The 22817-nt window shown below is 39.9% G+C and overlaps 1 long non-coding RNA gene across 7 annotated transcripts in view; it reads right to left on the bottom strand.

Moving 5' to 3' along the window:
* LOC307182973 overlaps positions 1-22817 on the bottom strand; it is a 459338-nt gene that overhangs the window by 314437 nt on the left and 122084 nt on the right. For 6 of the 7 annotated variants that reach the window (XR_013827313.1, XR_013827314.1, XR_013827315.1 and 3 more), the window contains 3 exons: positions 20488-20613; positions 19179-19343; positions 5761-5880 (listed from right to left, as the gene is read on the bottom strand). This is a non-coding gene — a long non-coding RNA (uncharacterized lncRNA). The remainder of the gene's footprint in view (positions 1-5760; positions 5881-19178; positions 19344-20487; positions 20614-22817) is intronic. The other variant, XR_013827317.1, reaches the window with a different exon arrangement.

Here is a 22817-nt window from a genome sequence, read left to right as displayed (position 1 = left end):
AAAGTTATTGTTTTAGGTACTTTGGTGGAGCAGGTAGCTTAAATTTAAGGTTTGTGGAGCCTTGATGGTATAGAGGTCATTTGGATTCTAATATATACCGTGCAAGAGAAATGACAACCCAGACACAGAGCTTTCCAACCTGCTCCTATTACAGGAGGCGTGGATGGATAGTACGAAAGAAAATGGAGTATAAATCTTTTGTTTCAAAAACCCCGGCCATTTAACCCTACAGTCTGTCTAGAGGAAGAGGACAAATAATGATTCAAATCTTCTGGACAGAGCAGTGCTGCATAGTGCGTATTTTACCATTACCTTTGAAATCATTGAAGCTCAACATACACATTCTAAAGGATGGTAGGATGGAGACTGTATTCATTTGAAAAATCATTAAAGAAAACAGTGGCAGACATACTGGAAATGCGCTCCTCACCCCTGGCGTTTGGTCCGTCAGCCACAAGGCTGCAGTTGCTTCCCAATGATTGTGCGAGCAGCACAATAATGAAAGAGAGATCGGCAGAGTCACCTGTACGTGCAGAAGGCTACGCATGGACTGCTGAGTGCAACAACCCAAGCTGTATTCATCAGAGCCCTATTTTCATGGCCAACTGGCTTTCTCATTAAGATGATCAGAATAGTACAAAAGAGGACATGCCCTCAGATTTGCTGTGTTCTTGCATGCACTCCAAGGGAGGCACTGATGTTGGATACATAGATACATAGATACATAGATAGATACATGATAGATAGATAGATAGATGGAATTTTATGTGTCAGCTCATGGCTTCTTTGCCTTGAATTCATAAATTAATATAATGAGCTTAACTCTCTTTCCATGTGTAGAGAATGAGACCTTTTGTGGAGATGCTTAAAGTACAATTATGAAGAGCTGATATGTCTTTCTAATTCTCTATTCCTCTCACCTCTATAGTCTTTTTGCCTTGACAATCTTTTCAGAATGGCTAACGCCTTACTGCTGCTGAAGCAGGCTGTGTGTGTGGAAGGCATGCAAGGTTTTCCAATTTCTCTCCAACTTTAGGATGATACTGCCAGCAACAGACAATTTTCTGAGAGCTAGTTCCTATCCTCTTGTATTCCAAGAGAAAATACACCTAATAAACTTTAAAGTGGTATATATAGATATGCTACTTGCCCTCAAAGAGCTTATACCTCTAGTTGGAAAAGAGGGACGTGGAAATAAAAAATATATAGTAACAAAAGTTTATAAGTATCAGGGGTTCCATGAGTAACAGGGTCACGGGTCCTACAAAGGAGGCAGTAACCGCAGCTGAAGGAGGCTACATGCAGACGGAGAGGCAGTAAGGCAAGGACAGCTCTTAAATAGACCAGGGAGGGCTGAGGGAATTCCAACAGTAAAATCTTCTTTAGTGATAAGACCACAAGGTAGTGTGCTGCTCTCCTAGATGTAAGGTTTTCAAAGACAGAGACCTGGCAATGTTGCTGATACTTGTCAGGCACTCAATCACATTAATCTGATCCTTAATCATAATAAAAATAAACATTTATGTATGTGTACTTTTTATGTAAGGCATGGGGCATAGCCTTTAAGATAAGTTATCTCATTTAATTCTCATGCCAATCCTATGAGGTTATTATCATCCCATTTCAAATAGGTGGAATTTGAGACATGGAGACGGGCAGTAATCTGCCAAGTGACAGAGCCAGGATCTGAACTGAGCATGTCTTTCTACAGAGCCTGTTCTCTTAATTGCTACCCTCTATAGTTGTAATGCTGCCTTCATAGTAGATTAGAAACCTAACATTTTAAAAATAGTCCTTTTTGTTCTCATGTACAAAGCTAACACTACCTAACCCCAGTCATTTACCAACTAAAAACCATCACAGCTACTAAGTACACACGCATCGCGTTGACGGCCATTTTTAAATGACTTGAGGATCCAATTAATAGTCATAACAACAAACATCTCAGGTGGGGGTCAAATCTTACATTTTCTTTGAAGAGCACACTCTGAGCTCCAGCTATGCACTATTTAAATTCTGTGTTGTTGGTGGCATTTCGTTCTATTTCTTGAAATGCAAAGCATAACCTATTCCACCCACTCAGAATCTCAGCAAACTTTAAGAGATAAGTCCCTTTGCAAAGATGCCTTAGAGGAATTTTCTCCTCCAGGCTTATCAGAGAGAACAATGTGTATTTGGCTCTGGATCAGGTGGTCATATTAGAAAATGAATTAAAATGCAGGCTGGGGGCTTCCCTGGTGGCGCAGTGGTTGAGAGTCCGCCTGCCGATGCAGGGGACGCGGGTTCGTGACCCGGTCCGGGAGGATCCCACATGCCGCGGAGCGGCTGGGCCCCGTGAGCCATGGCTGCTGAGCCTGCGCGTCCGGAGCCTGTGCTCCGCAATGGGAGAGGCCACAACAGTGACAGGCCCGCGTACCGCAAAAAAATAAAATAAAATGCAGGCTGACAAACAAGACCAAATGCAAAGTTACCATTCTGTTCTGCTCCTGACAGCACTGTGGAAGTGGGATTTCTCTGTATTCGTGCCATCGGGGCCTTACATGGTATGGTCTAATTGGGGGTCAACATGTGGTTGAACTGGAGGCTGTAAGCTGTGTTCCGAAATTAAAACTGACCAGACTTGCATGTTGTTAGCCACCTGCATAGTCCCTGTAGTACACAGGCTAAATTTTCCACATGAAAATTCCTGCACCTTCCCAGCACCCCGTCTCTGGTCACACTTCCTCTGCAGCTCCTAATTTAGTAAGAAACCGAGCAGTCACATTCATCTAAGAATCCCTGTGCGGGGGGGGGGGGGGGGGTTGATGAAACGCCTCCCCTATGTGAATAAATTGGGTGCGCCCAGAGTAAGAAAATCTGCTGTGTATTCTTAAAAGGAATGCGATCAGAGCGTGTGTGATTTACAAACTATCCAGTATTTTTATCGCGACATGAAAATAAATGGATTTGGTCCCCACTGCAACTCAGGTCTTTCTCCCAGGGCTGGAGGGGTCGCCTGTTTGGCCCTGTGGCGTGCCCTTGTGAGAGCGGTGAGAAAGCAGCTGCTTACATTACCTGGGAGGACTCTTTCAAAAGCCTCTTTTGCTCTAAAGAGCTTTGCTGCTTAATTTTGTTTTTCCTGAAAATGTTATATGTCGCCCGTTGGTGCTGCCTCTTGCCGCCTCATCGTTCACTGCTGGGTTGTACGACGTTTCCACGCTTGGGAAAGGTGCTGTACAAATTGCACACGGGATATCTCCTTGTGTGGGAGTCAGGGCCAGGCCAGGAAGATCTCACAGCATTAGCAACTGGCGCTCCTCCAGCCTGGGAGGTAGGGATAGGAGTTGGGAGTGGTACTGTCCTCATGCCATGCACAAATAACTGAAATGATTAGCCTGAATCCACCTAGGAAGGAAAGGCGTGCACAGAGAGAAGTCGAACAGAAATCATATGTGCGCTTTCCACCTTGCACCACAGCAGTTTTACTCCTTTGTTAAAGTGGCAAAATGGCTTTATGTTGTTCATGACAGGAAGGAGATTTTCCTTGCTTCCCCCTTTCTGATCCCATGGTTAATATATGCTTCCACGGTGGTTTTTTAACTTGCCCCTCTGAAACACCACTGGGGGAAAAGGAAAAATGAAGTTTGTCCCCTCTGGGCAAGGCCAAAATGTAGCAATGGAGACAGAGAAGTTAACTGTCTGCCTGGTGTTTGCAAGTAGTAAATGCTGCCATGCACCTTCAAAGAACGTGTTCAGCTTTGAACTGTCCAGTGGTCTGAATGTGAGGAAATTGTTAAAGTTTTCATAATGAAACAGAAATCCTGTTAACAGTTTTCAGAATCCTGCAGCAGCCAATCCAGACATTTTAGACATATTCACTGCTTAACCCAAGACACGCAATTTACATTTCTGTAGTAGCCTCACGTCAGATGCTCCATAAGACTCAATCTGGAGATGATCTATGGCACAGTGGACTATTTCTGAGCTTTCTCTATTCTTAAACCCAAAGGCTCCGTACAATTGCTCTAGGGCTGGCTCTTTCACTTAATTAATATTTATTAATCACTTACCAGCAATAAAACTCTATGCTGGGTGCTTAGGGGAAGATGAACAGTATCTGATTCTACTTTCAATCAGTTTATAAACTCATAGAGGTTTTAAGCCTCCCAAACTGGCTACAATATCGATAGAAAAAGGTCTGAATTACAGACCATGGAAGACTGGGGTCATTTTTAATGGCAGTGACTAGAGGAAGATTCTTATAGGAGGTGCCTTTGAGTCAAGTCTTAATAAAAGGGTAGAAGTTTTTGAAGGGCAGAGATGAGGAAAAGAATCATAGGTGGATGGGAAAAAAAAAAGAAAACAGGGCATCTAGGCTAGAATGTAGGCTATACGATCAGGAGTAGGGGAAGGGGGATACCAATGCTGGCTTGTATTTCATTTGATTGTTAATAGGAATAGAGGATGCTGGAGGCTGTTGCTCAGGAGACTGCCATAAGCAAAGCAATGTTTTTAGGAAGGTACATCTGGAACTAGAAGCAGGGGGACCAGTAAAAATAATAAGGGCTCAAATGAGAGTGGGAGTATTGGAGAAGAGAAAGAGGAGACGAACACGAGAAGCATGGAAGGCTTGCTGGACTCTGTGCCAGGACACAGCCCACAGAGCCCTGAGCTGGAGTGGTTGGCCATGCCTAACAGAAAGCAGAAGGAGGATGAACCAAAAGAGGAAGGCAGAGAAAGGGCAGAAAGAGAGGATTCACATAAGTATTGAGTACGTTAAGGGACTAAAAGAAGGGAGTTGGTTTGTTTTTTTTTTCCAAATAGGAGATTGAGGTCAATAATATCAAATGCTGTAAGGTCAATGATAAGAATGATAAATAACTATTGGAATTCAAAATCAGGAAGTCACTGCCAAGAGAAGAATTTCAGATTACAAACATTAAGCGGCGAGAGATGGCAGAGGAGTCTACTCACAGCTCTGTCTTTAAAATATTTTGGCCTGTAACTTGGAGAAGATGTGAGGAAAATAAGCATTAATATGTGGATGATGGCAGTGGAAAGGGGCACAATCTTTCTGGGGAGCATTTTGGCAGTAAGAACTTTGGCAGTAAGAACTTGAAATGAGAATCCCCTTTGATTACAAAAGCAATTACATTTTATTTGAATTTATTTTAAGGAAACATATATTGTTGATTTAAAAAATGATCTACAGGAATGCTTATTACAAGTCTTTATATAATGGTGAAAAATTTGAAGTAACCTAAATGAATTCCAATACGTCTGCCATAGAACATAGAACTATACAGCCCTATGAAGATGTTGTTAAAAAAAAACAACTTATGACACAGAAAAGAGTTTATAATTTTTGTCAGTTATTAAGTGAGTTAAACAGGTTATAAAACCTGTTATATAAAGTTATAATCAAGGTCTTATTTCATTTTTGAATGTAATTCTACATACCGCAAACATACCATATATATAAAAATGTATATACATTTACGTGTAATACACATACACACACCCATATACAAATATATATATATATATATATATATATATGATATAGCCAGATATTTTTGTGTGCCTCATCAAACCCACTTTATACACATCTCTACCTTATTTTCTGCCTACTACTCTGATATATTTGGATAGCCTTGGTAGGCTCCCTTGTGCTACGGTAGGGTTAGGACAATGGGAGACTAAGGCAGGAGACTGGAGGTGGGAGGGAAAGGAGTGAAGGTTTGCATATGTAATTTACCAACTCCATCTCAGTGTTGTTACCTTGGTCTCTTTGCATTCCTCGAAGTACTCAGCTCCTATCCATGTTGGGTTCTTCTCTCCAAGGTTCTCTGCTCCTGAGTTCTAGTATTACTGTTTTCCCTCACTCCTTCAGGCTCAGGGCTGATAAAAGATAGGTAATAGACATGATGCACTATCCCTTATGGTTCCCCTACATCCTGTCCACACTTTAAAATTATCTCTTTATTGAACTCTTTGATTTAGTCCAACTTGAGTTTGCCTAATTTGAGTGGGACCCTGAATGATCTGTGACATCAATCTTTATACAAACTATTTCTTCTACTTGGAAAATTCCAGGTTTGCCTGGACAAGTTTAATTCATTTAGTCTGGTTTGTGCTGTTAGAAGTCTATATGATGTTAGGGGCCTTCTTTAAGAAAAATAATACAAATTTATAAATATAAACCTAGGTATAAAAGTAATAGTTATTTAGAATGAGAAAATAAATGATAACATCCTATACATTTTAAAAACTACATTACAAAGTTTCCTAAATCGGAAAAAATAGGATAATATTTTTACTGATCAGCCTTCTGACACAGCTCTGTAATATGATTTTTTCAACATTTGTTGCCCACATATTCTTTGTTTCTTTATATGACAACAATTTTGTAATCTTGCTTTCAGTAGAGAAAATACAAAGATAAGTTGATCTTTCCGCCAGTATGGATGACAAATATTGTGATAGTTTAGAAAAGTTCATTAAGCTTCACAACATGCTAAGACCATGCCATTTTTTAAGAATGCTAAATTTGGGAAAACCTCTCTCTAATATCATTCGTATACATATACATGTGTGTGTGCGCGTGCACGTACGTGTGTGTTTTCTAAGATTTTAAGGCATTATTGAGGGCATTCCTGGCAGGAGAGAACTTTCATTTTGACCCCTCATCAATGAGATCAAATCCTCTTTTATTTATAATTTTATATATCAAATGACTGGAAGGACTTTCCACAGGTTAAGTTCTGGTTCTGCACATTTTAAATCTCTTTTCTCTTCCTCCATCCACATTCTTATAGTGTCAGATGCTGTAGGAAATGTTCATATAAAGATATGAACTCTGACCGTGCACCTCTGTGTTCCAACGCTGAGTTGAAACAGTGTATCAGAGGAGTATCCTGAAAGGTGCAGTCTACCTCCAGATGGCTAGCAATAACTCATCTATACATGGAATGACTGCAAACCACAGCAATGCATCCCACTAACCCAAACTGTTTCCAAGTCTCCTAATCATATTCTATAAAACCCTGTGGCTTCTCCAAGGCCACCTGAGCCAAGAGGAAGTATGTTGGAGGGGATGTTGGGGTAAAGAAAGAAAGAAAAATGATCTTAAATATCAATGGTTAAAATATATTGTACAAAACACAAGACCATAAGAACACAGTGGAAGGGACCCATGCAAGTGCAAGGCCCTGGAGTGTAAGCTCTAGCAGTAAATCCACTTTGGGTTTATTCAAATCACCTCAGCTTAGAAGCTCTCCTGTGTCTCCTGTCCCCCAGACCTAACAGCATTAGTCCCCCATCTCTTCTTCTGTATTCTCATAGATTCTTGAAGATTCTTCTTTATAAATACTTTCTTATTATAGTACAATTTATGGTTTAAAAACCATTTGTCTGTAAGCTCTTGATTTTGTCTCAGTTAATAAAGATGTAGAACCTGGCAACTGATGAAACTTACACCTTTGTGTAGATGTTCAAAAAATGTTTTCTCTTGAATTAATAAACTAATTAAAAATATGTGATGAGATAAATAATAGTCAAAAAAAAACCCCACAAAGCAGATACAAGAATCTGAAGCATGGTTATAGAATGGAAGGAGTCAACTAAAAGAGGATAAAACAAATCTTAAAGAAACAGAGCAATGACGCAGTGGAGAAGAGAAAATTGGGTAAGCTCCCAAAAGATGCCTTGATCCATCTCTTAAAGAGAAGGTGGGTAAATCATAGCTGAAACGAGGGGATATAACTGAGATTTAAAGTGTAAGAGACCAACCAGTTTGAAAAAACACTGATAGAAGTATATGATGAAATCAAAGAGGAGTAAACAATAGATGGTGACAGAGGACCCAAATTTGTGTTATAACTAGCTCAGAATCTGTAATTTTTAAAATAATTCTGCCCTCTTCAAAAATCCATTTCAACAATCCAGCCACTCTTGTTAGAGAGAGATTATAAAAATGTTTCAATGGAGAATTCATCCTCCTGAGCCATTACCAGTAGAACCAAAGTTCTCCATCAAATGTCTTGTCTTATGTGGACCAAACAAAATATATCTGCAGACTCATTCCTGCCCACAGGCAACCAGCATGTAACCTTTATTTCAGTGCCACTCAACATCTATAAAAATTATGAAAAAGGACTGTTCCCTCCCCAACACCTCAAATGAACTGCATTACAAACCCACAGGTGGAGCCACGGAAAGCTGGGGAATTGTGTTATTGTGAGAAGTTTATTAAACATGTTAATTTGTTTATGTCAGAGTGATATATTCATTATTCTAAAACTAACATGATTAGCCCTCAGTAATGGTGACATGTGTCAATAGAGGGGAAGCCAAATTAAGATTTGATGGGTTAAAAGAAAAACAATTAAGAATGTAGTCAATTGATCTGATTTGCACAGGGCCTCTGACCAATAAAGATGGAAAGCAAAGGGTTTTCAAGATAAGGCACGTTCCCATTTCACCACTTTGTAGCCTGCCACTAATATAGAGGTCTATCACACTGGATTCTCTCTCCAATTACAAATTCCTTGACTGATAGACACCACCATTCTGCTAGCGGAATGCATCATGCCTCAGCCTGCAGGGAAAAGAGATTTGATTTCATTGTTACACTTATTAGAGAACTAACTCCATTTAACAGCATTATGAACAGAAACTAAGTGCTAAGTGTGTATAGATGACTCCGCTAGGCCTTATAAAACAGTCATAGACTAAGAGCTTCAAACAAATTCTTCAAAACAAGTGTGTAATCCAGGATTCAAAACAGATATGGAGTTTCATTGTTAGTGATAAATTTGGTTCTTAAACCTTGTTTCCCCAGAGTCACAAGAAGATGCTTAAGGAGACTAGAAGGGGAGATTTTACATAAGATATACCATGAAATGCTTCTTTTTCATAGGGTATTAAATCTCATGCCCAACTAATATGGACTCCTCTCATCTTTTCATGAAGGTGGGAAAACAATGGAATTGCCCACTATGAGGTGGGGACTCTTATTGAGATTCAGTCTAACTATGCTAAAAAACTTAGGATGAAGATATTCCTAAATTCTCAAGGGAAACTGGTTCTTTGTCTAAGTGACCTTTTCTCGACATGTCTCTCTTAGTGCTTAACCTAAACCTCCTACTGTTTCAGTTTAATCCCATTTATCCTGGTTCACTCCCCAGTGGCCACACTGACTAAAGGTAATGCTACCTCTGGGAGTGAAGCTGCAGTCCTCGATAGGAAGGTTTATCAAGGTTGCTAGTGAAGGACTGAAGAAAAGAAAATGCCTCGGGTGGTCACAAATGGTTCAAAATCCAATGACACATTCAGTATTTATGATAAATGATCTAAACAAATAAAAACTCTAAATGTTTCAGTGCATGTGAATAGGGGAATGAGGAAATAGAAGTGAGAGACTATTTACCATATATCAGAACACTTTACAATGATTCTCTGAAAATTTCCTATAATTGCTTCTTTTTTTTTTTTTTTTTTTTTTTGCAGTATGCGGGCCTCTCACTGTTGTGTCCTCTCCCATTGCGGAGCACAGGCTCCAGACGCGCAGGCTCAGTGGCCATGGCTCACAGGCCCAGCCGCTCCGCGGCATGTGGGATCTTCCCGGACCGGGGCACGAACCCGTGTCCCCTGCATCGGCAGGCGGACTCTCAACCACTGCGCCACCAGGGAAGCCCCTATAATTGCTTCTTAAATTTTATTTATTTATATTTGGCTGTGTTGGGTCTTTGTTGCTGCACTCGGGCTTTCTCTAGTTACAGCGAGCGGGGGTCTGTTCTTTGTTGCGGTGCACGGTCTTCTCATTGTGGTGCCTTCTCTTGTTGTGGAGCACAGGCTCTAGGCCCGTGGGCTTTAGTAGTTATGGCTCACAGACTCAGTAGTTGTGGCTCGTGAGCTCTAGAGCGCAGGCTCAGTAGTTGCGGCGCACGGGCTTAGTTGCTCCGCAGCACGTGGGATCTTCCTGGACCAGGGCTCGAATCCATGTCCCCTGCATTGGCAGGCGGATTCTTAACCACTGCGCCACCAGGGAAGTTTAATAATTGCTTCTTAAATTGATAGTTTTTAAGTTCATGGAAAGGACCTTTGAGATGTAAGAGCTTATGAGTTCACAGAGAATAATTTAAGCATGATGAATTAATTTCTTTATGCATAGAGTTGCTAGACCAATGGACTAGAGAGATTAAGGATTATTCCCAGGTCTCTGGGCTCCCTACTACTTGGTGGATAATTGTGGGCTGGTGAAGACTGAAGGAAGAAGAGGTTAGGAGGAAAGAGAATAAATTAAATTTGAGATATCATGAGATATCCACGTAGAGCTATTAGGTAGGCAATCGGATACCAAAATGTGGAGATCTGGAGACAACGAGCTTGGGCTGGAGAAATATATTTGGAAAAAGATGGATGGACATGCAGGAGGAAAAAGTAAATGGAGAGGTAGGAGGAAAACTCGGATCAGGTGGTATCTTAGCAGTCAGAAGAGAAATGTTTCAAGAAGGTGATGGTAGTGACTATACTGAGTGCTGCCAAAGAGTTGAGTAAGATGAGGAAAGAAATGTTTCCATTAGGTTTGATGATGTGCTATTATTCTACTGACATGCCATGGAAAAATACCTTAACCGTAATTTTTCTTTTTCTTATTTGTAACTTCAGTTTCTCAGCTGTTACAGGCAATGACTACGGATGTAGTTTTGTTAAAATGAATACTTGGCTCTTTTCTGTTGCAAAATATCCCCTGCTGGCCAGAGGAAAATTCACACCTTTGTTATTTGGGGACTCTCTAAGGATGCTGACATTATCTATATTTCTTTATGACTCTTTGTAATACTTCCCTTCTGCCTCTCCCTGACACCCTAATCCCAGGCAACCACTCATCTATTTTCTGTCAGTATAGATTAATTTGCATCTTCTAGGATTTTATATAAATGATTACTTATAGCGTGGACTTTTTTCTCTCAATTTTTTTCACTCAGCATAATTATTTTGAGGTTCATTCAGAGCATTCTGTGCACTATAGTTTATTTTTATATATTGCTGAATAGTATTCCATTTCATGGATATGCCAAATTTTACTTATTCATTCACCAGCTGATGGATGTTTGAATTGTTTCCAGTTTGGGGTCATCACAAATAAAGCCACTCTGAATATTCATGTGCAATGTGCAGTCTTTGTATGAAGATATGCTTTCATTTCTCTTGGGCAATACTGTGAGTGCATTTTTAATTTTTTTTAAGAAACATCAAAACTCTTTTTCAAAGTGGTTTCTACAATCTTCCATTCAGTTGAGTGTATGAGAATTCCAGTTCCTCCACATCCGCACCAAGACTTGATATAATCAGTACCTTAATTTTAACTATTTTAATAGTTTTGTTGAGGTATCTCATTATGGTTTTAATCTGTGTTTCCCTAGTGACTACTGATGGTGAGCATCTTTTTTTGTGTTTACTTGCTATCAGTGTATCTTTGGAGAAGTGTCAGTTCTTTTGTCCACTTTTTGTTGGGATGTTTCTTTTATTATTATTAGATTTTGTATTCTGAATACAATTTCTTTTAATCAGATATTTAATTTACAGACATTTTCTACCAGTCTGTGCCTTCATTTTTCATTTTTTAAATGGTGTCTTTTTTTTTTTTTTTGGGGGGGGGTACGTGGGCCTCTCACTGCTGTGGCCTCTCCCGTTGCGGAGCACAGGCTCCGGACGCGCAGGCTCAGCGGCCATGGCTCACGGGCCCAGCCGCTACGCAGCATGCGGGATCCTCCCGGACCGGGGCACGAACCCGCGCCCCCTGCATCGGCAGGCAGACTCCCAACCACTGCACCACCAGGGAAGCCCTAAATGGTGTCTTTTAAATATTTTCATTTCCTAACAATGTCTTTCAAAGAATAGGAATTGTTAATTTTGATGAAGTCCTATTTATAGATGTTTTGTTTCATGGATATTTTTTGTCTAACCAATGAAATTAGCCTAACTCAAGGTCACAAAACTTTTCTCCCATGTGTTCTTCTAGAGGTTTTACAGTTTTAGGTTTTACATTTAGGTATATGAGCCATTTGGAATAATTTTTGTTTCTAGTTTAAGGTATGGATTGATGCTCATTTGTTTTGCTTATGAGTATTCTTTAGTTCCAGCACAGTTTGTTAAAAGATTATCTCTACTCCATTGAATTTGCCTTTAGTGTTGTCTATATCTATGTATCTATCTATGTATCTATCTATATCTATCTATCTATCTAATCTATTATCTATCATCTATCTATCTATCTATCTATGTCTATACTGGACCTTTTATTCTGTTCCTTTGGTCTATTTGCCTATATTTAAGCCAATTCTACACTGTCTGGATGATTAGCTTTTTATTAAGTTTTGAATTCAGGTATTGTTAGACTTTGGATTTTGTTTTTTATTCTAAGTCGTTTGGGCTAATCAACGCCTTTTGCATTTCCATAGGACTTTATAGAATCAGTTCATCACTTTCCTCAAAAAAAGAAACCTGTTGGGATTTTGATTGTGATGCTGTTGAATCTATAGATCAATTTAAGGAGAACTGACATCTCAACAATATTGAGCCTTCCAACCCTAAAGGCGGTTATCTTTCCATGTAAGTTCATTTTAATTTCACTAAGTAATGTTTTACAGTTTTTAGTTTAGAGGTTTTTACATGTCTTTTGTCAAATTTATCCTTAAGTTTCTAATATTGTTGTATGTTATTATAAATGGTATTTTTAATTATAATTTCCTTTTGTTTGTTGTTAGCATATAGAAAATACAACTGGTATCCTTGATCTTATATCCTGCAACCTTGCCAAGATCACTTATTAGTTCTAGTGTCTTTTTAGATATTCTGTACGTTTTCTACAAAGATGACAATGTTGTCTGTGAATAGAGTTTCACTTCTTCCTTTTCAATTAGATGCCTACTATGTCTTTTTCTTGCTTTCTTGCATCAGCTGATCTTGTACTCCTACTCCTTCATTTATTCATTCAACAAATTTTTTTGATTGCCTATTATGTATCAGCCATGGTTATAAGTGAGATGAATTCAGTGTGAATGAGACAATGAGGGTGGGTACATGTTGTCATGGAGTTTACAACAATCATTCAGTTGTTTATAAAAACAGATGTATTTAAACATGAGTGCTAATATTGGTAAGGAATAGCTAATGAAAATAGGAATATTTAGCCTAAAAAATAACAGACAAAGGGAAAATAATTATGCTGTCAAATATTCAAGGGATTATTCAGCAGAAAGTGATTTTTTTTTCCTGTATAATTCCAGAGGACTTAACTAGGATTAGTGGTGGAAAGTTGAGGAGAGAAATATAAGCATTTGTTGCCACAAAAAAATATTTGATATTGAAACAAACTGCCTCATAATAGTCTTGCTATGAAACGTTTATCAAGAGGGTGAATAATCTTTCATTAGGTGTACTATAAAGAGGCATCATACTCAGGTAGAAGACATAGTTAAAGGATTACCAGAGTGGTTACCAATTTGGATGATCTGAAATTCTTTATCTACAAAGATGAATGGGACAAGGTCTTTGCTTGTATTCTGCTTACAATCTCCTCAGAAAGAAAAATAGATTTATGATACAGATAAATAATGCAATTCTAATTATGGTTCAAGATACCAAATGAAGATACTTATACAAAGTGGGACACAATTAATGGCTATATAAATGGGACAAATCATATATTCAACAAGAATTGTTCAGACATTTTTTGTCACTCAAATTAACACATATAAATGTAATTTTATTATTTTTTCCACACATTCCAGCTTCTCTTCAAAATTCCTATCTGCCTTGTCTTGAGTGCCCCTTCCTCTCCTTTATATAGTTTCCAATTCCTAATTCCTCCTTCAGTGCTGGTCTTAAATCCCAAGAACATCCTTCTGAAGATCCCCTCAAAATTCTAGTCTTCTGTGGTCATTCCCTTTCCTCATTGATTGTTTACACTTCAGTTAGATCATCAGGAAAGATAGTAAGTCTTACATCTCTAAGTATGTCTGATCCCTAGAATAATATTCACAACATGCACTCAATAAATGGGAGCTAATATTATTATAACGACAATAATGCATAAAAGAGAGCAGGGAGAAAAGACTGTCATGATAACTTCAGGTGACACAGTTAGAAAATGTTCTTTAGAGGAGGTGGAATTTTACCTCCTACTTCTCTCCTGATTCACTGATACATTTAGTCACTTAATAAATATTCACTGATGACTTCTAAGTCACATCCTGTCAAAGACTGAGGATACAAAAGAGAACAAGGCAGACATGGCTCCCCGAGTCAGGAACTTACGTTCTTATTATAGAAATAAGTAAAAAGACAAATACACAGATAAATAAAGGATTTACAAATGATTAAGGAAACAAACTAGAGACTAATTTTATGTAGCATGGTTAGGAACAGATTTTCTGAGGCACTGACAGGCTGGAACATGATAAAACGGACATGCAGACAGTGTTAGGAGCAGGGCAGTTGGGGTACATTAGGCAGAGGAAAGAGCTTCTGCAAAACTCGTCATGTGAGAAAGACCTTAGCTTTTACCAGGAATGAACAGAAGGTCATGTGCCTACAGCCTGGTGGGGAAAGGGGAGATGTGGATGAGATGATCTCGGAGAGGTAGATGGGCCCGGGTCATGTGAGACTTTGAAGGCTATGGGGAGGAGTTCAGATTTCCTTTTAAGCATAAGGGAAGATGTTACAGGACTTTAAGCAGGAAAGTGACATGACCTGGTAGCTTACATTTTTTGAGAACATTGGCTTGTTCTGTGGGAAATGGATTGACAAGAGTATGGAGTTAGAAGGCAGTTAGCAGTAACCCAGAGAAGAAATGATACTTTCTTGAACACGGTTGAGGTAGCAGAATTGGAGAGAAGTCAATAATCTTCCATTTTGCAACCTGATGTGGCCGATTTAAGCAGCCCTTTGAGCTGTAAGAATATCAGAATTCTGCTCTTCTAGACTCACATCCAGGCTGGAAGGAATGCTTTTTTTGCCTAGGAAATACATTGTTCTCTGTTTGGTTGCTGTTTTATTTATGGTGGCTTGGAAGAGGGCTGCTGATGAATGAGGTTTATGGATGCCTCAGGTCTCCATCAGCCAAGCACTGACGACACCTCAGATGACCCTCCCCAGTACAGCTATCTGCTGCACTGGCAGCAATGCGACCTGCTCCTCTGCAATGTCGAGGAGCTCTGTTACAGCAGGGGTCCACAACCCCCGGGCCACAGACCGCTACCGGTCTGTGGCCTGTTAGGAACCGGGCTGCACAGCAGGAGGTGAGTGGCAGGTGAGCAAGGGAAGCTTCATCTGTATTTACAGCTGCTTCCCCATCGCCTGCATTATTGCCTGAGCTCCGCCTCCTATCAGATCAGCAGCAGCATTAGATTCTCACAGGAGCGCGAACCCTACTGTGAACCGCGCATGCGAGGGATCTAGGTTGCGCGCTCCTTATGAGAATCTAATGCCTGATGATCTGAGGTGGAGCTGAGGCAGTGATGCTAGCTCTGGGGAGCGGCTGCAAATACAGATTATCATTAGCAGAGAGGTTTGACTGCACAGAGACCATAAGACATCAGTTGCTTGCAGACTCATATCAAAACCCTATCAGTGAGTGGCAAGTGACAATTAAGTTGCATCTGGTGGCAGACTTTAGAGTAGCAAGTGAGTTGATGTACTTCAATTGTACATCTGCATCTGGTGGCAGGCTTTAAGTCAGAATCCGACACTTATTTTCGTCTGCGCGTGGCCCACCCATTATTTTATTTACCATTTCCGTCTGTGCCTCTTTCCCGCACTGCACACTTGTCTCAGTCACAGTTTTGGTAAGCCTACAAGCTAACCCTAGCCAAAATGAGTAAAAAACAAACGTGGCTGGAGAGCTTCTTTGAAAATGGAGAAAGACCCAATGATGAGACAGCAGAAGACTCTAAGACTGCCAACAAGAAGAAAGCTACAATTAAAAGAAAATACCAAGAGTCCTACTTAAATTACGGATTCATTGCAACAGGTGATTCACATTCTCCAAGCCCACTTTGTATATGTGGTGACCAGCTATCCAGTGAAGCCATGAAACCTTCCAAACTGCTTTGCCACACGGAGACCAAGCACCCTGCATTAAAATACAAGCCTTTGGAGTTTTTCAAAAGAAAAAAATGTGAACGCAAAGAACGGAAGCAATTATTGAAGGCTACCACTTCATCAAATGTGTCTGCACTGAGAGCATCATGCTTATGGCTAACCGCATTGCTAAAGCTAAGAAGCTCTTTACTATTGGTGAAGAGTTGATCCTGCCTGCTGCTAAGGACATCTGTTGTGAACCTTTAGTAGAGGCTGCAGTTCAAAAGGTGGCATGTGTTCCTCTTTCGGCTAGCACCATAACTAGATGAACTGATGAAATAGCAGAGGATATTGAGGCACGATTGTTAGAAAGGATTACTGAGTCACCATGGTACGCAATCCAGGTTGACGAGTCTACCAATGTTGACAACAAGGCACCAATGCTTGTTTTTGTGCGATATATTTTTCAGGAGGATGTGCAGGAGGATATGTTATGTGCACTTTTGTTGCCAACCAACACCACAGCTGCAGACCTATTCGAGTCTTTGAATGATTACATATCAGGAAAACTGAATTGGTCATTTTGTGTCGGTATATGCACAGATGGAGCGGCTGCCATGATTGGACGGCTTTCTGGTCTCACTACTTGGGTCAAAGAGGTCGCTTCTGAATGTGAGTCTATGCACTGTGTCACCCATAGAGAAATGCTGGCTAGCTGAAAAATGTCGCCTGAACTTAACAATGTTTTGCAGGATGTGATTAAAATTATCAAACACATTAAAGTACATGCCCTTAACTCATGTCTGTTCACGCGGCTCTGTGAGGGGATGGACACAGAACATACACGTCTTCTGTTGTACACAGAAGTGAGATGGCTTTCTAAAGGCAGATCACTGGCCAGAGTTTTTGAGTTACGAGAGCCGCTCCAGAGATTTCTTTTAGAAAAACAGTCACCACTGGCAGCACATTTCAGCGACACAGAATGGGTCACAAAACTTGCTTACTTATGTGACATATTCAACCCGCTCAACGAACTCAATCTGTCACTTCAGGGGAGGAGGACAGCTGTGTTCAAGTCAGCAGATAAAGTGGCTGCATTCAAAGCCAAACTGGAATTATGGGGGCGACGAGTGAACACTGGGATTTTTGACACGTTTTAAACATTAACAGAGATTTTGAAAGAGACTGAGGCAGGGCCTTCTTTCTCCCAGCTGGTGCGTGATCGCCTGTCTCAGCTTTCAAAGGAGTTTGAGCATTATTTCCCAACCACACAAGACCCCTGAAACGGGAAGGAATGGATCCATGACCCATTTGTGAATAAGCCAGGTGAATCGACTTTGTGCTAGAAGAGGATCAACTGCTTGAGATCGCAAATGACGGGGCCCTTAAAAGTATGTTTGAGACAACTTCAAATCTCCATACGTTCTGGATTAAAGTCAAGGTGGAATATCCTGAGATTGCCGCAAAAGCAGTGAAAAGCCTGCTTCCGTTTCCAGCATCCTATCTTTGTGAAGCAGGGTTTTCTGCAGTGACAGCAACCAGAATGAGATAATGGAGTAGACTGAACATAAGCAACACACTTTGGGTGTCACCGTCTCCCATCACCCCCAGATGGGACCATCCAGCTGCAGGGAAACTATCTCAGGGCTCCCAGGGATTCTGCATTATGGCAAGTTGTATAATTATTTCATTATATATTACAATGTAATAATAATAGAAATAAGATGTACAATAAATGAAATGTGCTTGAATCATCCCGAAACCATACTCCCGTCCCCCGGTCCATGGAAAAATTGTCTTCTATGAAACCCATCCCTGGTACCGAAAACATTGGGGACCACTGTGCTACAGGATCTAGTTTGGCATAATGCTTACTTAAGAAAAACCCTTTGGATCCCTTCGTTATCAAAGGCAAGAAATCTGGTCAAGACGGTGACTCACCATGTATAGCTGGAGGGCAAGCTGAATACCTAGGCACACCCAGATGGATACATTTCATAGTTTGGGGAACACTGCCCCCTCCCCTGACACGATATTGTCATTTCAGCAGTAACAATTCTAAAAGGACAGGAAGGCCATATGTCTTGGCATGAGGCTGCCCCTACAGCTGGGAAATACCTTGGCCTACTGATAAAGGGTGTTCCTTCATGTCCAATTCCACCCTTCCGCTTTCTTGAAGCCCATCCTTTCATTGTCTTCAAGCCCAATCTTAGTCCAAAGTGTTCATCAGCTGCCTTGGAACCACAAGCAGCAGGGCTGGGCCAGAAACCTTCTGTTAAACCCAACTAACTGTGTGCAGATGTTTTTAGAATAAGAGGCTCATTGTTTCAGTAGAATCTTGTGGCAGAGGTTTGTTGACCCTATCCTTACTACCACCTGCTGTACCCAGTATAGCATAGGAGAGAAACTGCCTACTAAGCTTTTAACACAATGACTATAGCCACATGGGTTCAGAGAATAGAACCCTTGCCCTCTTGTTTTTCTCTGAAATGATGGGCATATTTCTGTTTAGTCAATTGCTTCAAAAATTGGGCCTCCAAGAGGTATATAACATAGCTCACGTCCAAAAGGAAGGCAAGTGGAGACTGCCGTTTCACAAAACCCAATTCATTCAATTCAAAGACTGTCCCCTATGGACATGAGAGGTAGCTGCCAGGGTCTTTCAGGAAAGGTTTCTTCATTCTTAAAGTTGTAAGAAAGAGGTGGACCCACATCTATGCCTCTGGACATCCTGCCTGAACATGGTGATTGGGATGCTTATAGCAGCTTTGGTGCTGAGAAGAAAGTTGAAGCTCATTAGAAAGGCACACGGACTAGGGTTCTGGGTGTCTTCAAGGATATCTAGGAGCTACCGGACTCCTTTTCTGGCGGCGGGGTTGGAGCTACTCCTTTTATGTGAGATAATCTTATAGTTAAATCCAGTTGTTACCTTGGCTTCAGGTTTTCTACCTGCTTGAGTGGGCGAGAGAAGATTCCCTGGGTGTTGTGGAAGGGCTTTGGGCTCCTGGGAGTCAACTAAAAGAGTAACCTCGAAGTTTTAAAACGTAGAGGGACCAAGGCCCTGAGGGATGCTCCCAGTGAAACTAATGTATCCCCATGGCAGATGGTACCTCATTCCTCGGCTGATTTGCAGGAGGCCTCGACCCTTCTCAGGTGAGTTCCGGGGCTGCTGCTCTCTGATGGTTCTCGAAGTACCTTCTGACCTTGGAGTGTGTCCTGTCACAGGCACTCTCTCTTTCTTGGTGTTTTATGTTTTCTCCTTGCACAAATTCTACCTGTTAATGGGAGAAAGATGCAAACATTTTAAAGAATTACTTGCAATCCTAGCATTCAGACAATGTTTAATATTATCTTGGCATATATACTCTATATGTGTATGTGTTTCTGATTCATATTTACCCCTTCAAAAATTTGATCATCATACTGTATATAAAGTTTTATATCCCCTTATTTGAGCTCATAACTGTATTATAAGCATCTCTACCTATTACTAAATACATTCTGAAAGCTTAAAAAAATGCCCTTTGGTCTGGCAATGCCTCCTGGGTATTCTGGTACTCGTGAAGGCATTTGGGAATGAGGCAGATAATGTCCTATCTTAATTAATTAAAAAAAAAATTATTTTCTCAGTACCATTTCTAGATTTAATCTAGAAAAGTAGACTGATGATTCTGGAGGCCTAGTTGCTAGGCCACATTCTCTCTACTTACGAATAGGACATTTTTGTAGCCAACGTGATGACAGTCCATAGGTACTGAACACATAACTCTGTGACGATACACATCGTGTAGTATTTGAGAGCAAAGCCACAGGCTTTCTGGATTCCCCCTTGCTTTGCTGATTGCCTTCGAGATGAACTTAAGCATGCTAGTTAGCATCTCTAATTCCCCTTTTCCTCCTTTGTAAAATGAAAATAAAAATAAAATCTATTTCATAAGGTTGCTTTAAGAACTAGCATAATTCTGAATACAGAGCACTGAAATGTTAGCTATGTTTATTATTATCATCAAAGTTTTAGGAACATTACCATGAGTTGATACTTGCCTTCTTTAATCTAACTATCCTCCAAAAAAAGTAGGAATTAAGGAAGGATTAAACAGGCAGTTTTTTCCCCTGTGCCTCACTCAATTGACTCTCCTCTAGGATGTCTACGTGCCTCAGATTCTTACCATGTATAAATCCTCACTATTCCCAGAGCAAAACAGACCTTTCCATAAGTGATTTCATAATCACTTGTCTACTCGTGATTTCTTCTGCTAGAATGCTCACCCCCTCCTTCACCCACCTGCCAAATGCTTGCTCATCCTTTAATATCTCCTCCTCTATGGAGCCCTTTCCCACATCCCCAAAGAGTTGTTGTTCACTCTTTACACTCCCACAACACCATTTTTAAACCAATATCTTTAACATAGCACTTACCATGGTATATTTGTAACTGATCTGTTTACATGATGATTCTTCCACTGGAGCGTTATTTTTTTGAGGGGGGAGGGGGGCGCGGATCCGGGAACATGTCTTTGTCGTCTCCAAAGAGTGCAATAAACGCTTAATGTGTGAAAAAAAAAATGAAACAAAACTATAAGCCATACATTTCCCCAGGGGAAAAAAACACATGAACTCTCAGCGGTCTGAAGGGCAGATCAGCTCCCCTGCTTTGTTCTCCATGTGTTCAGAACTAGAAAAAGCCCCCAATGGAGTCAGAAGGAAGGGTTCTATTCACACACACCTAATTACAGTCCTCACTCGATTCTCTCTCATAAATGACAACCATCAGATAGATGCCAAGTCGTGGCAGAATGACATCTGGCTCTTTGGCAGACACCCCTGGTAACAGCGTTAATGACTTCGGAGATGGCTCTGGATGTGTAATGCTGTTAAGTTTGTTGTGTGGATTACATTACCCTCTTCAACATCTTTTTACATTGTCCTCTAACTCACTTCTGATTCCGATTCTGTGAAACCTGGACACATTTATCCAAATTTGCCCAATGCCCTTCATGGCCTTGACATGTCAGTCCCTTAATATATTTTCATCAGCTCCTGTACATTTTTCACAGAGAGTTGTGAGTATACTTCATAGCCAGTTTGTGTTCTCATAGGCAACTCAAAGGGGAAGGTTTTTGTCATCTGGGAAAAAGTTCTTTAGTACTTGACCAAATTACATTTTGTAAGATGACCACATCTGGGGACTCCTTTTGAAATCACGCTATATAAAGAAAAAAAATGCCTCAGTGACTACATATGCTTTGAATTTGAAACCAATATGCAATGCTTCATTAGCTCCCAGGATGAACTATAAAAAGGCAGGGGTTGCAACCGTAACAGTCTTGCCTCTGATTGAGAAAAATATATACATTTTAATTTTTTCCTAGGCATTAAAAACAAAGCCTATATCTGAAATTTCATCCAGTTTTCAGAAATGATGCATTTAATTTCAGTCCTGAGTTCTTATACTTTTTCCTTTTTTTTTTTTTTCCACTCTTTACCATGTAGAAATAGGAGGCCAAACTAGGAGAACAGAATTGTATGAGAAACAAAATCCCCCAAAAGTTTCTCTTCCATACCAGTTGATTATTGTGATTTTGGAAGAGGTCAAAATTAATCAAATTGGATATATATGAAAATGTATAAAATATTAAGAGAAATGTTAGAATCCAAATGGTAAATCAATATAGCAAGTCCTTATAATGGAAATCAACCCTTGGAACCAATAGACTGAAGCGTTAGCTTCATTCTATGGGTATTTTAACTATTTTTAAAAATTTTGCTTATAAAATAACTGCAATCCTCACAACTGAAAAAAGATTATATTATCTAGTGTTTTGACTTATTGGGGAAACACTTATGTGTAGAACTAATACATTTATCATGCTTAATTGGAAATTAATGAGACAGTATTTATATTGCCTATGTTTTTACTTTATTTTTCATTTAGGCATGCCATCTTAAAATGTATTACACCTATTTAAAATGCTGATGGAAATCAAAGATATAGGATTATGAAATGTCAAATGTAAAATTAAAAAGAGAAGGATAAGTTTTACAATTCTATACAGTGGTTCTCAATGATACCATGGTACCCTCTAATTCTTCAAAATTCTGGAGTGATTTGTAGGAAATAGAAATGTCCATGGTTCAAATCCTGTGACTTCCAAATATCACATATTTTGTTTGTCTTCATGGAAGAGACAAAACAATAGACACTGGAACATAATGTTCTGGAAGTAGCAAAATGGTTTTTGTTTATTAACTAGTTTGATGAGGAATAAATAATGGGATCTTCCCCAAACTTGTCAGTCTTTGGCCCAAGTTTCCTGTGCCTAGGTCAACAAAACTTCAATTTCCATAAATATATTGATGCCTCCAGAAACGTGTGAACAAATGCTTTATCTCTATATTGTGTACATAAATATACGTCCTGAGATGTAAATTGATCAAACTGTAGAAACAAATCATTTAAGATTTGTGCAGTGATTAATAACAGAAGCCAGTAATCAAATCTCCCTGCCACCAACACATCTGTTACAGAGAGTTTCTAGTTTGCCCTATTATGCAAATGTGCAATAAAACAAATACTTTACTTAATTTAGCAGCTGGTTCAAAAACATTACTTTAGGTGATTTCTTTATGTTTTGTGTGCTTTTGCTATTGATAGTGGTTAATGTGAACTAATTCAATTGTTTATGAGATGAGGGCTTCTACATGAAAAGTAGCCGCTGGGGAAAGCCAGCCTTTAGAAAGTCGTTTTG

Source organism: Stenella coeruleoalba, assembly GCF_951394435.1.
Source record: "Stenella coeruleoalba genome assembly, chromosome: 2".
In the NCBI taxonomy this organism is placed as follows: Eukaryota; Metazoa; Chordata; class Mammalia; order Artiodactyla; family Delphinidae; genus Stenella; species Stenella coeruleoalba.
Note: the sequence above shows the minus strand (reverse complement) of the source record. Positions and strands in the feature narration are given on the sequence as shown.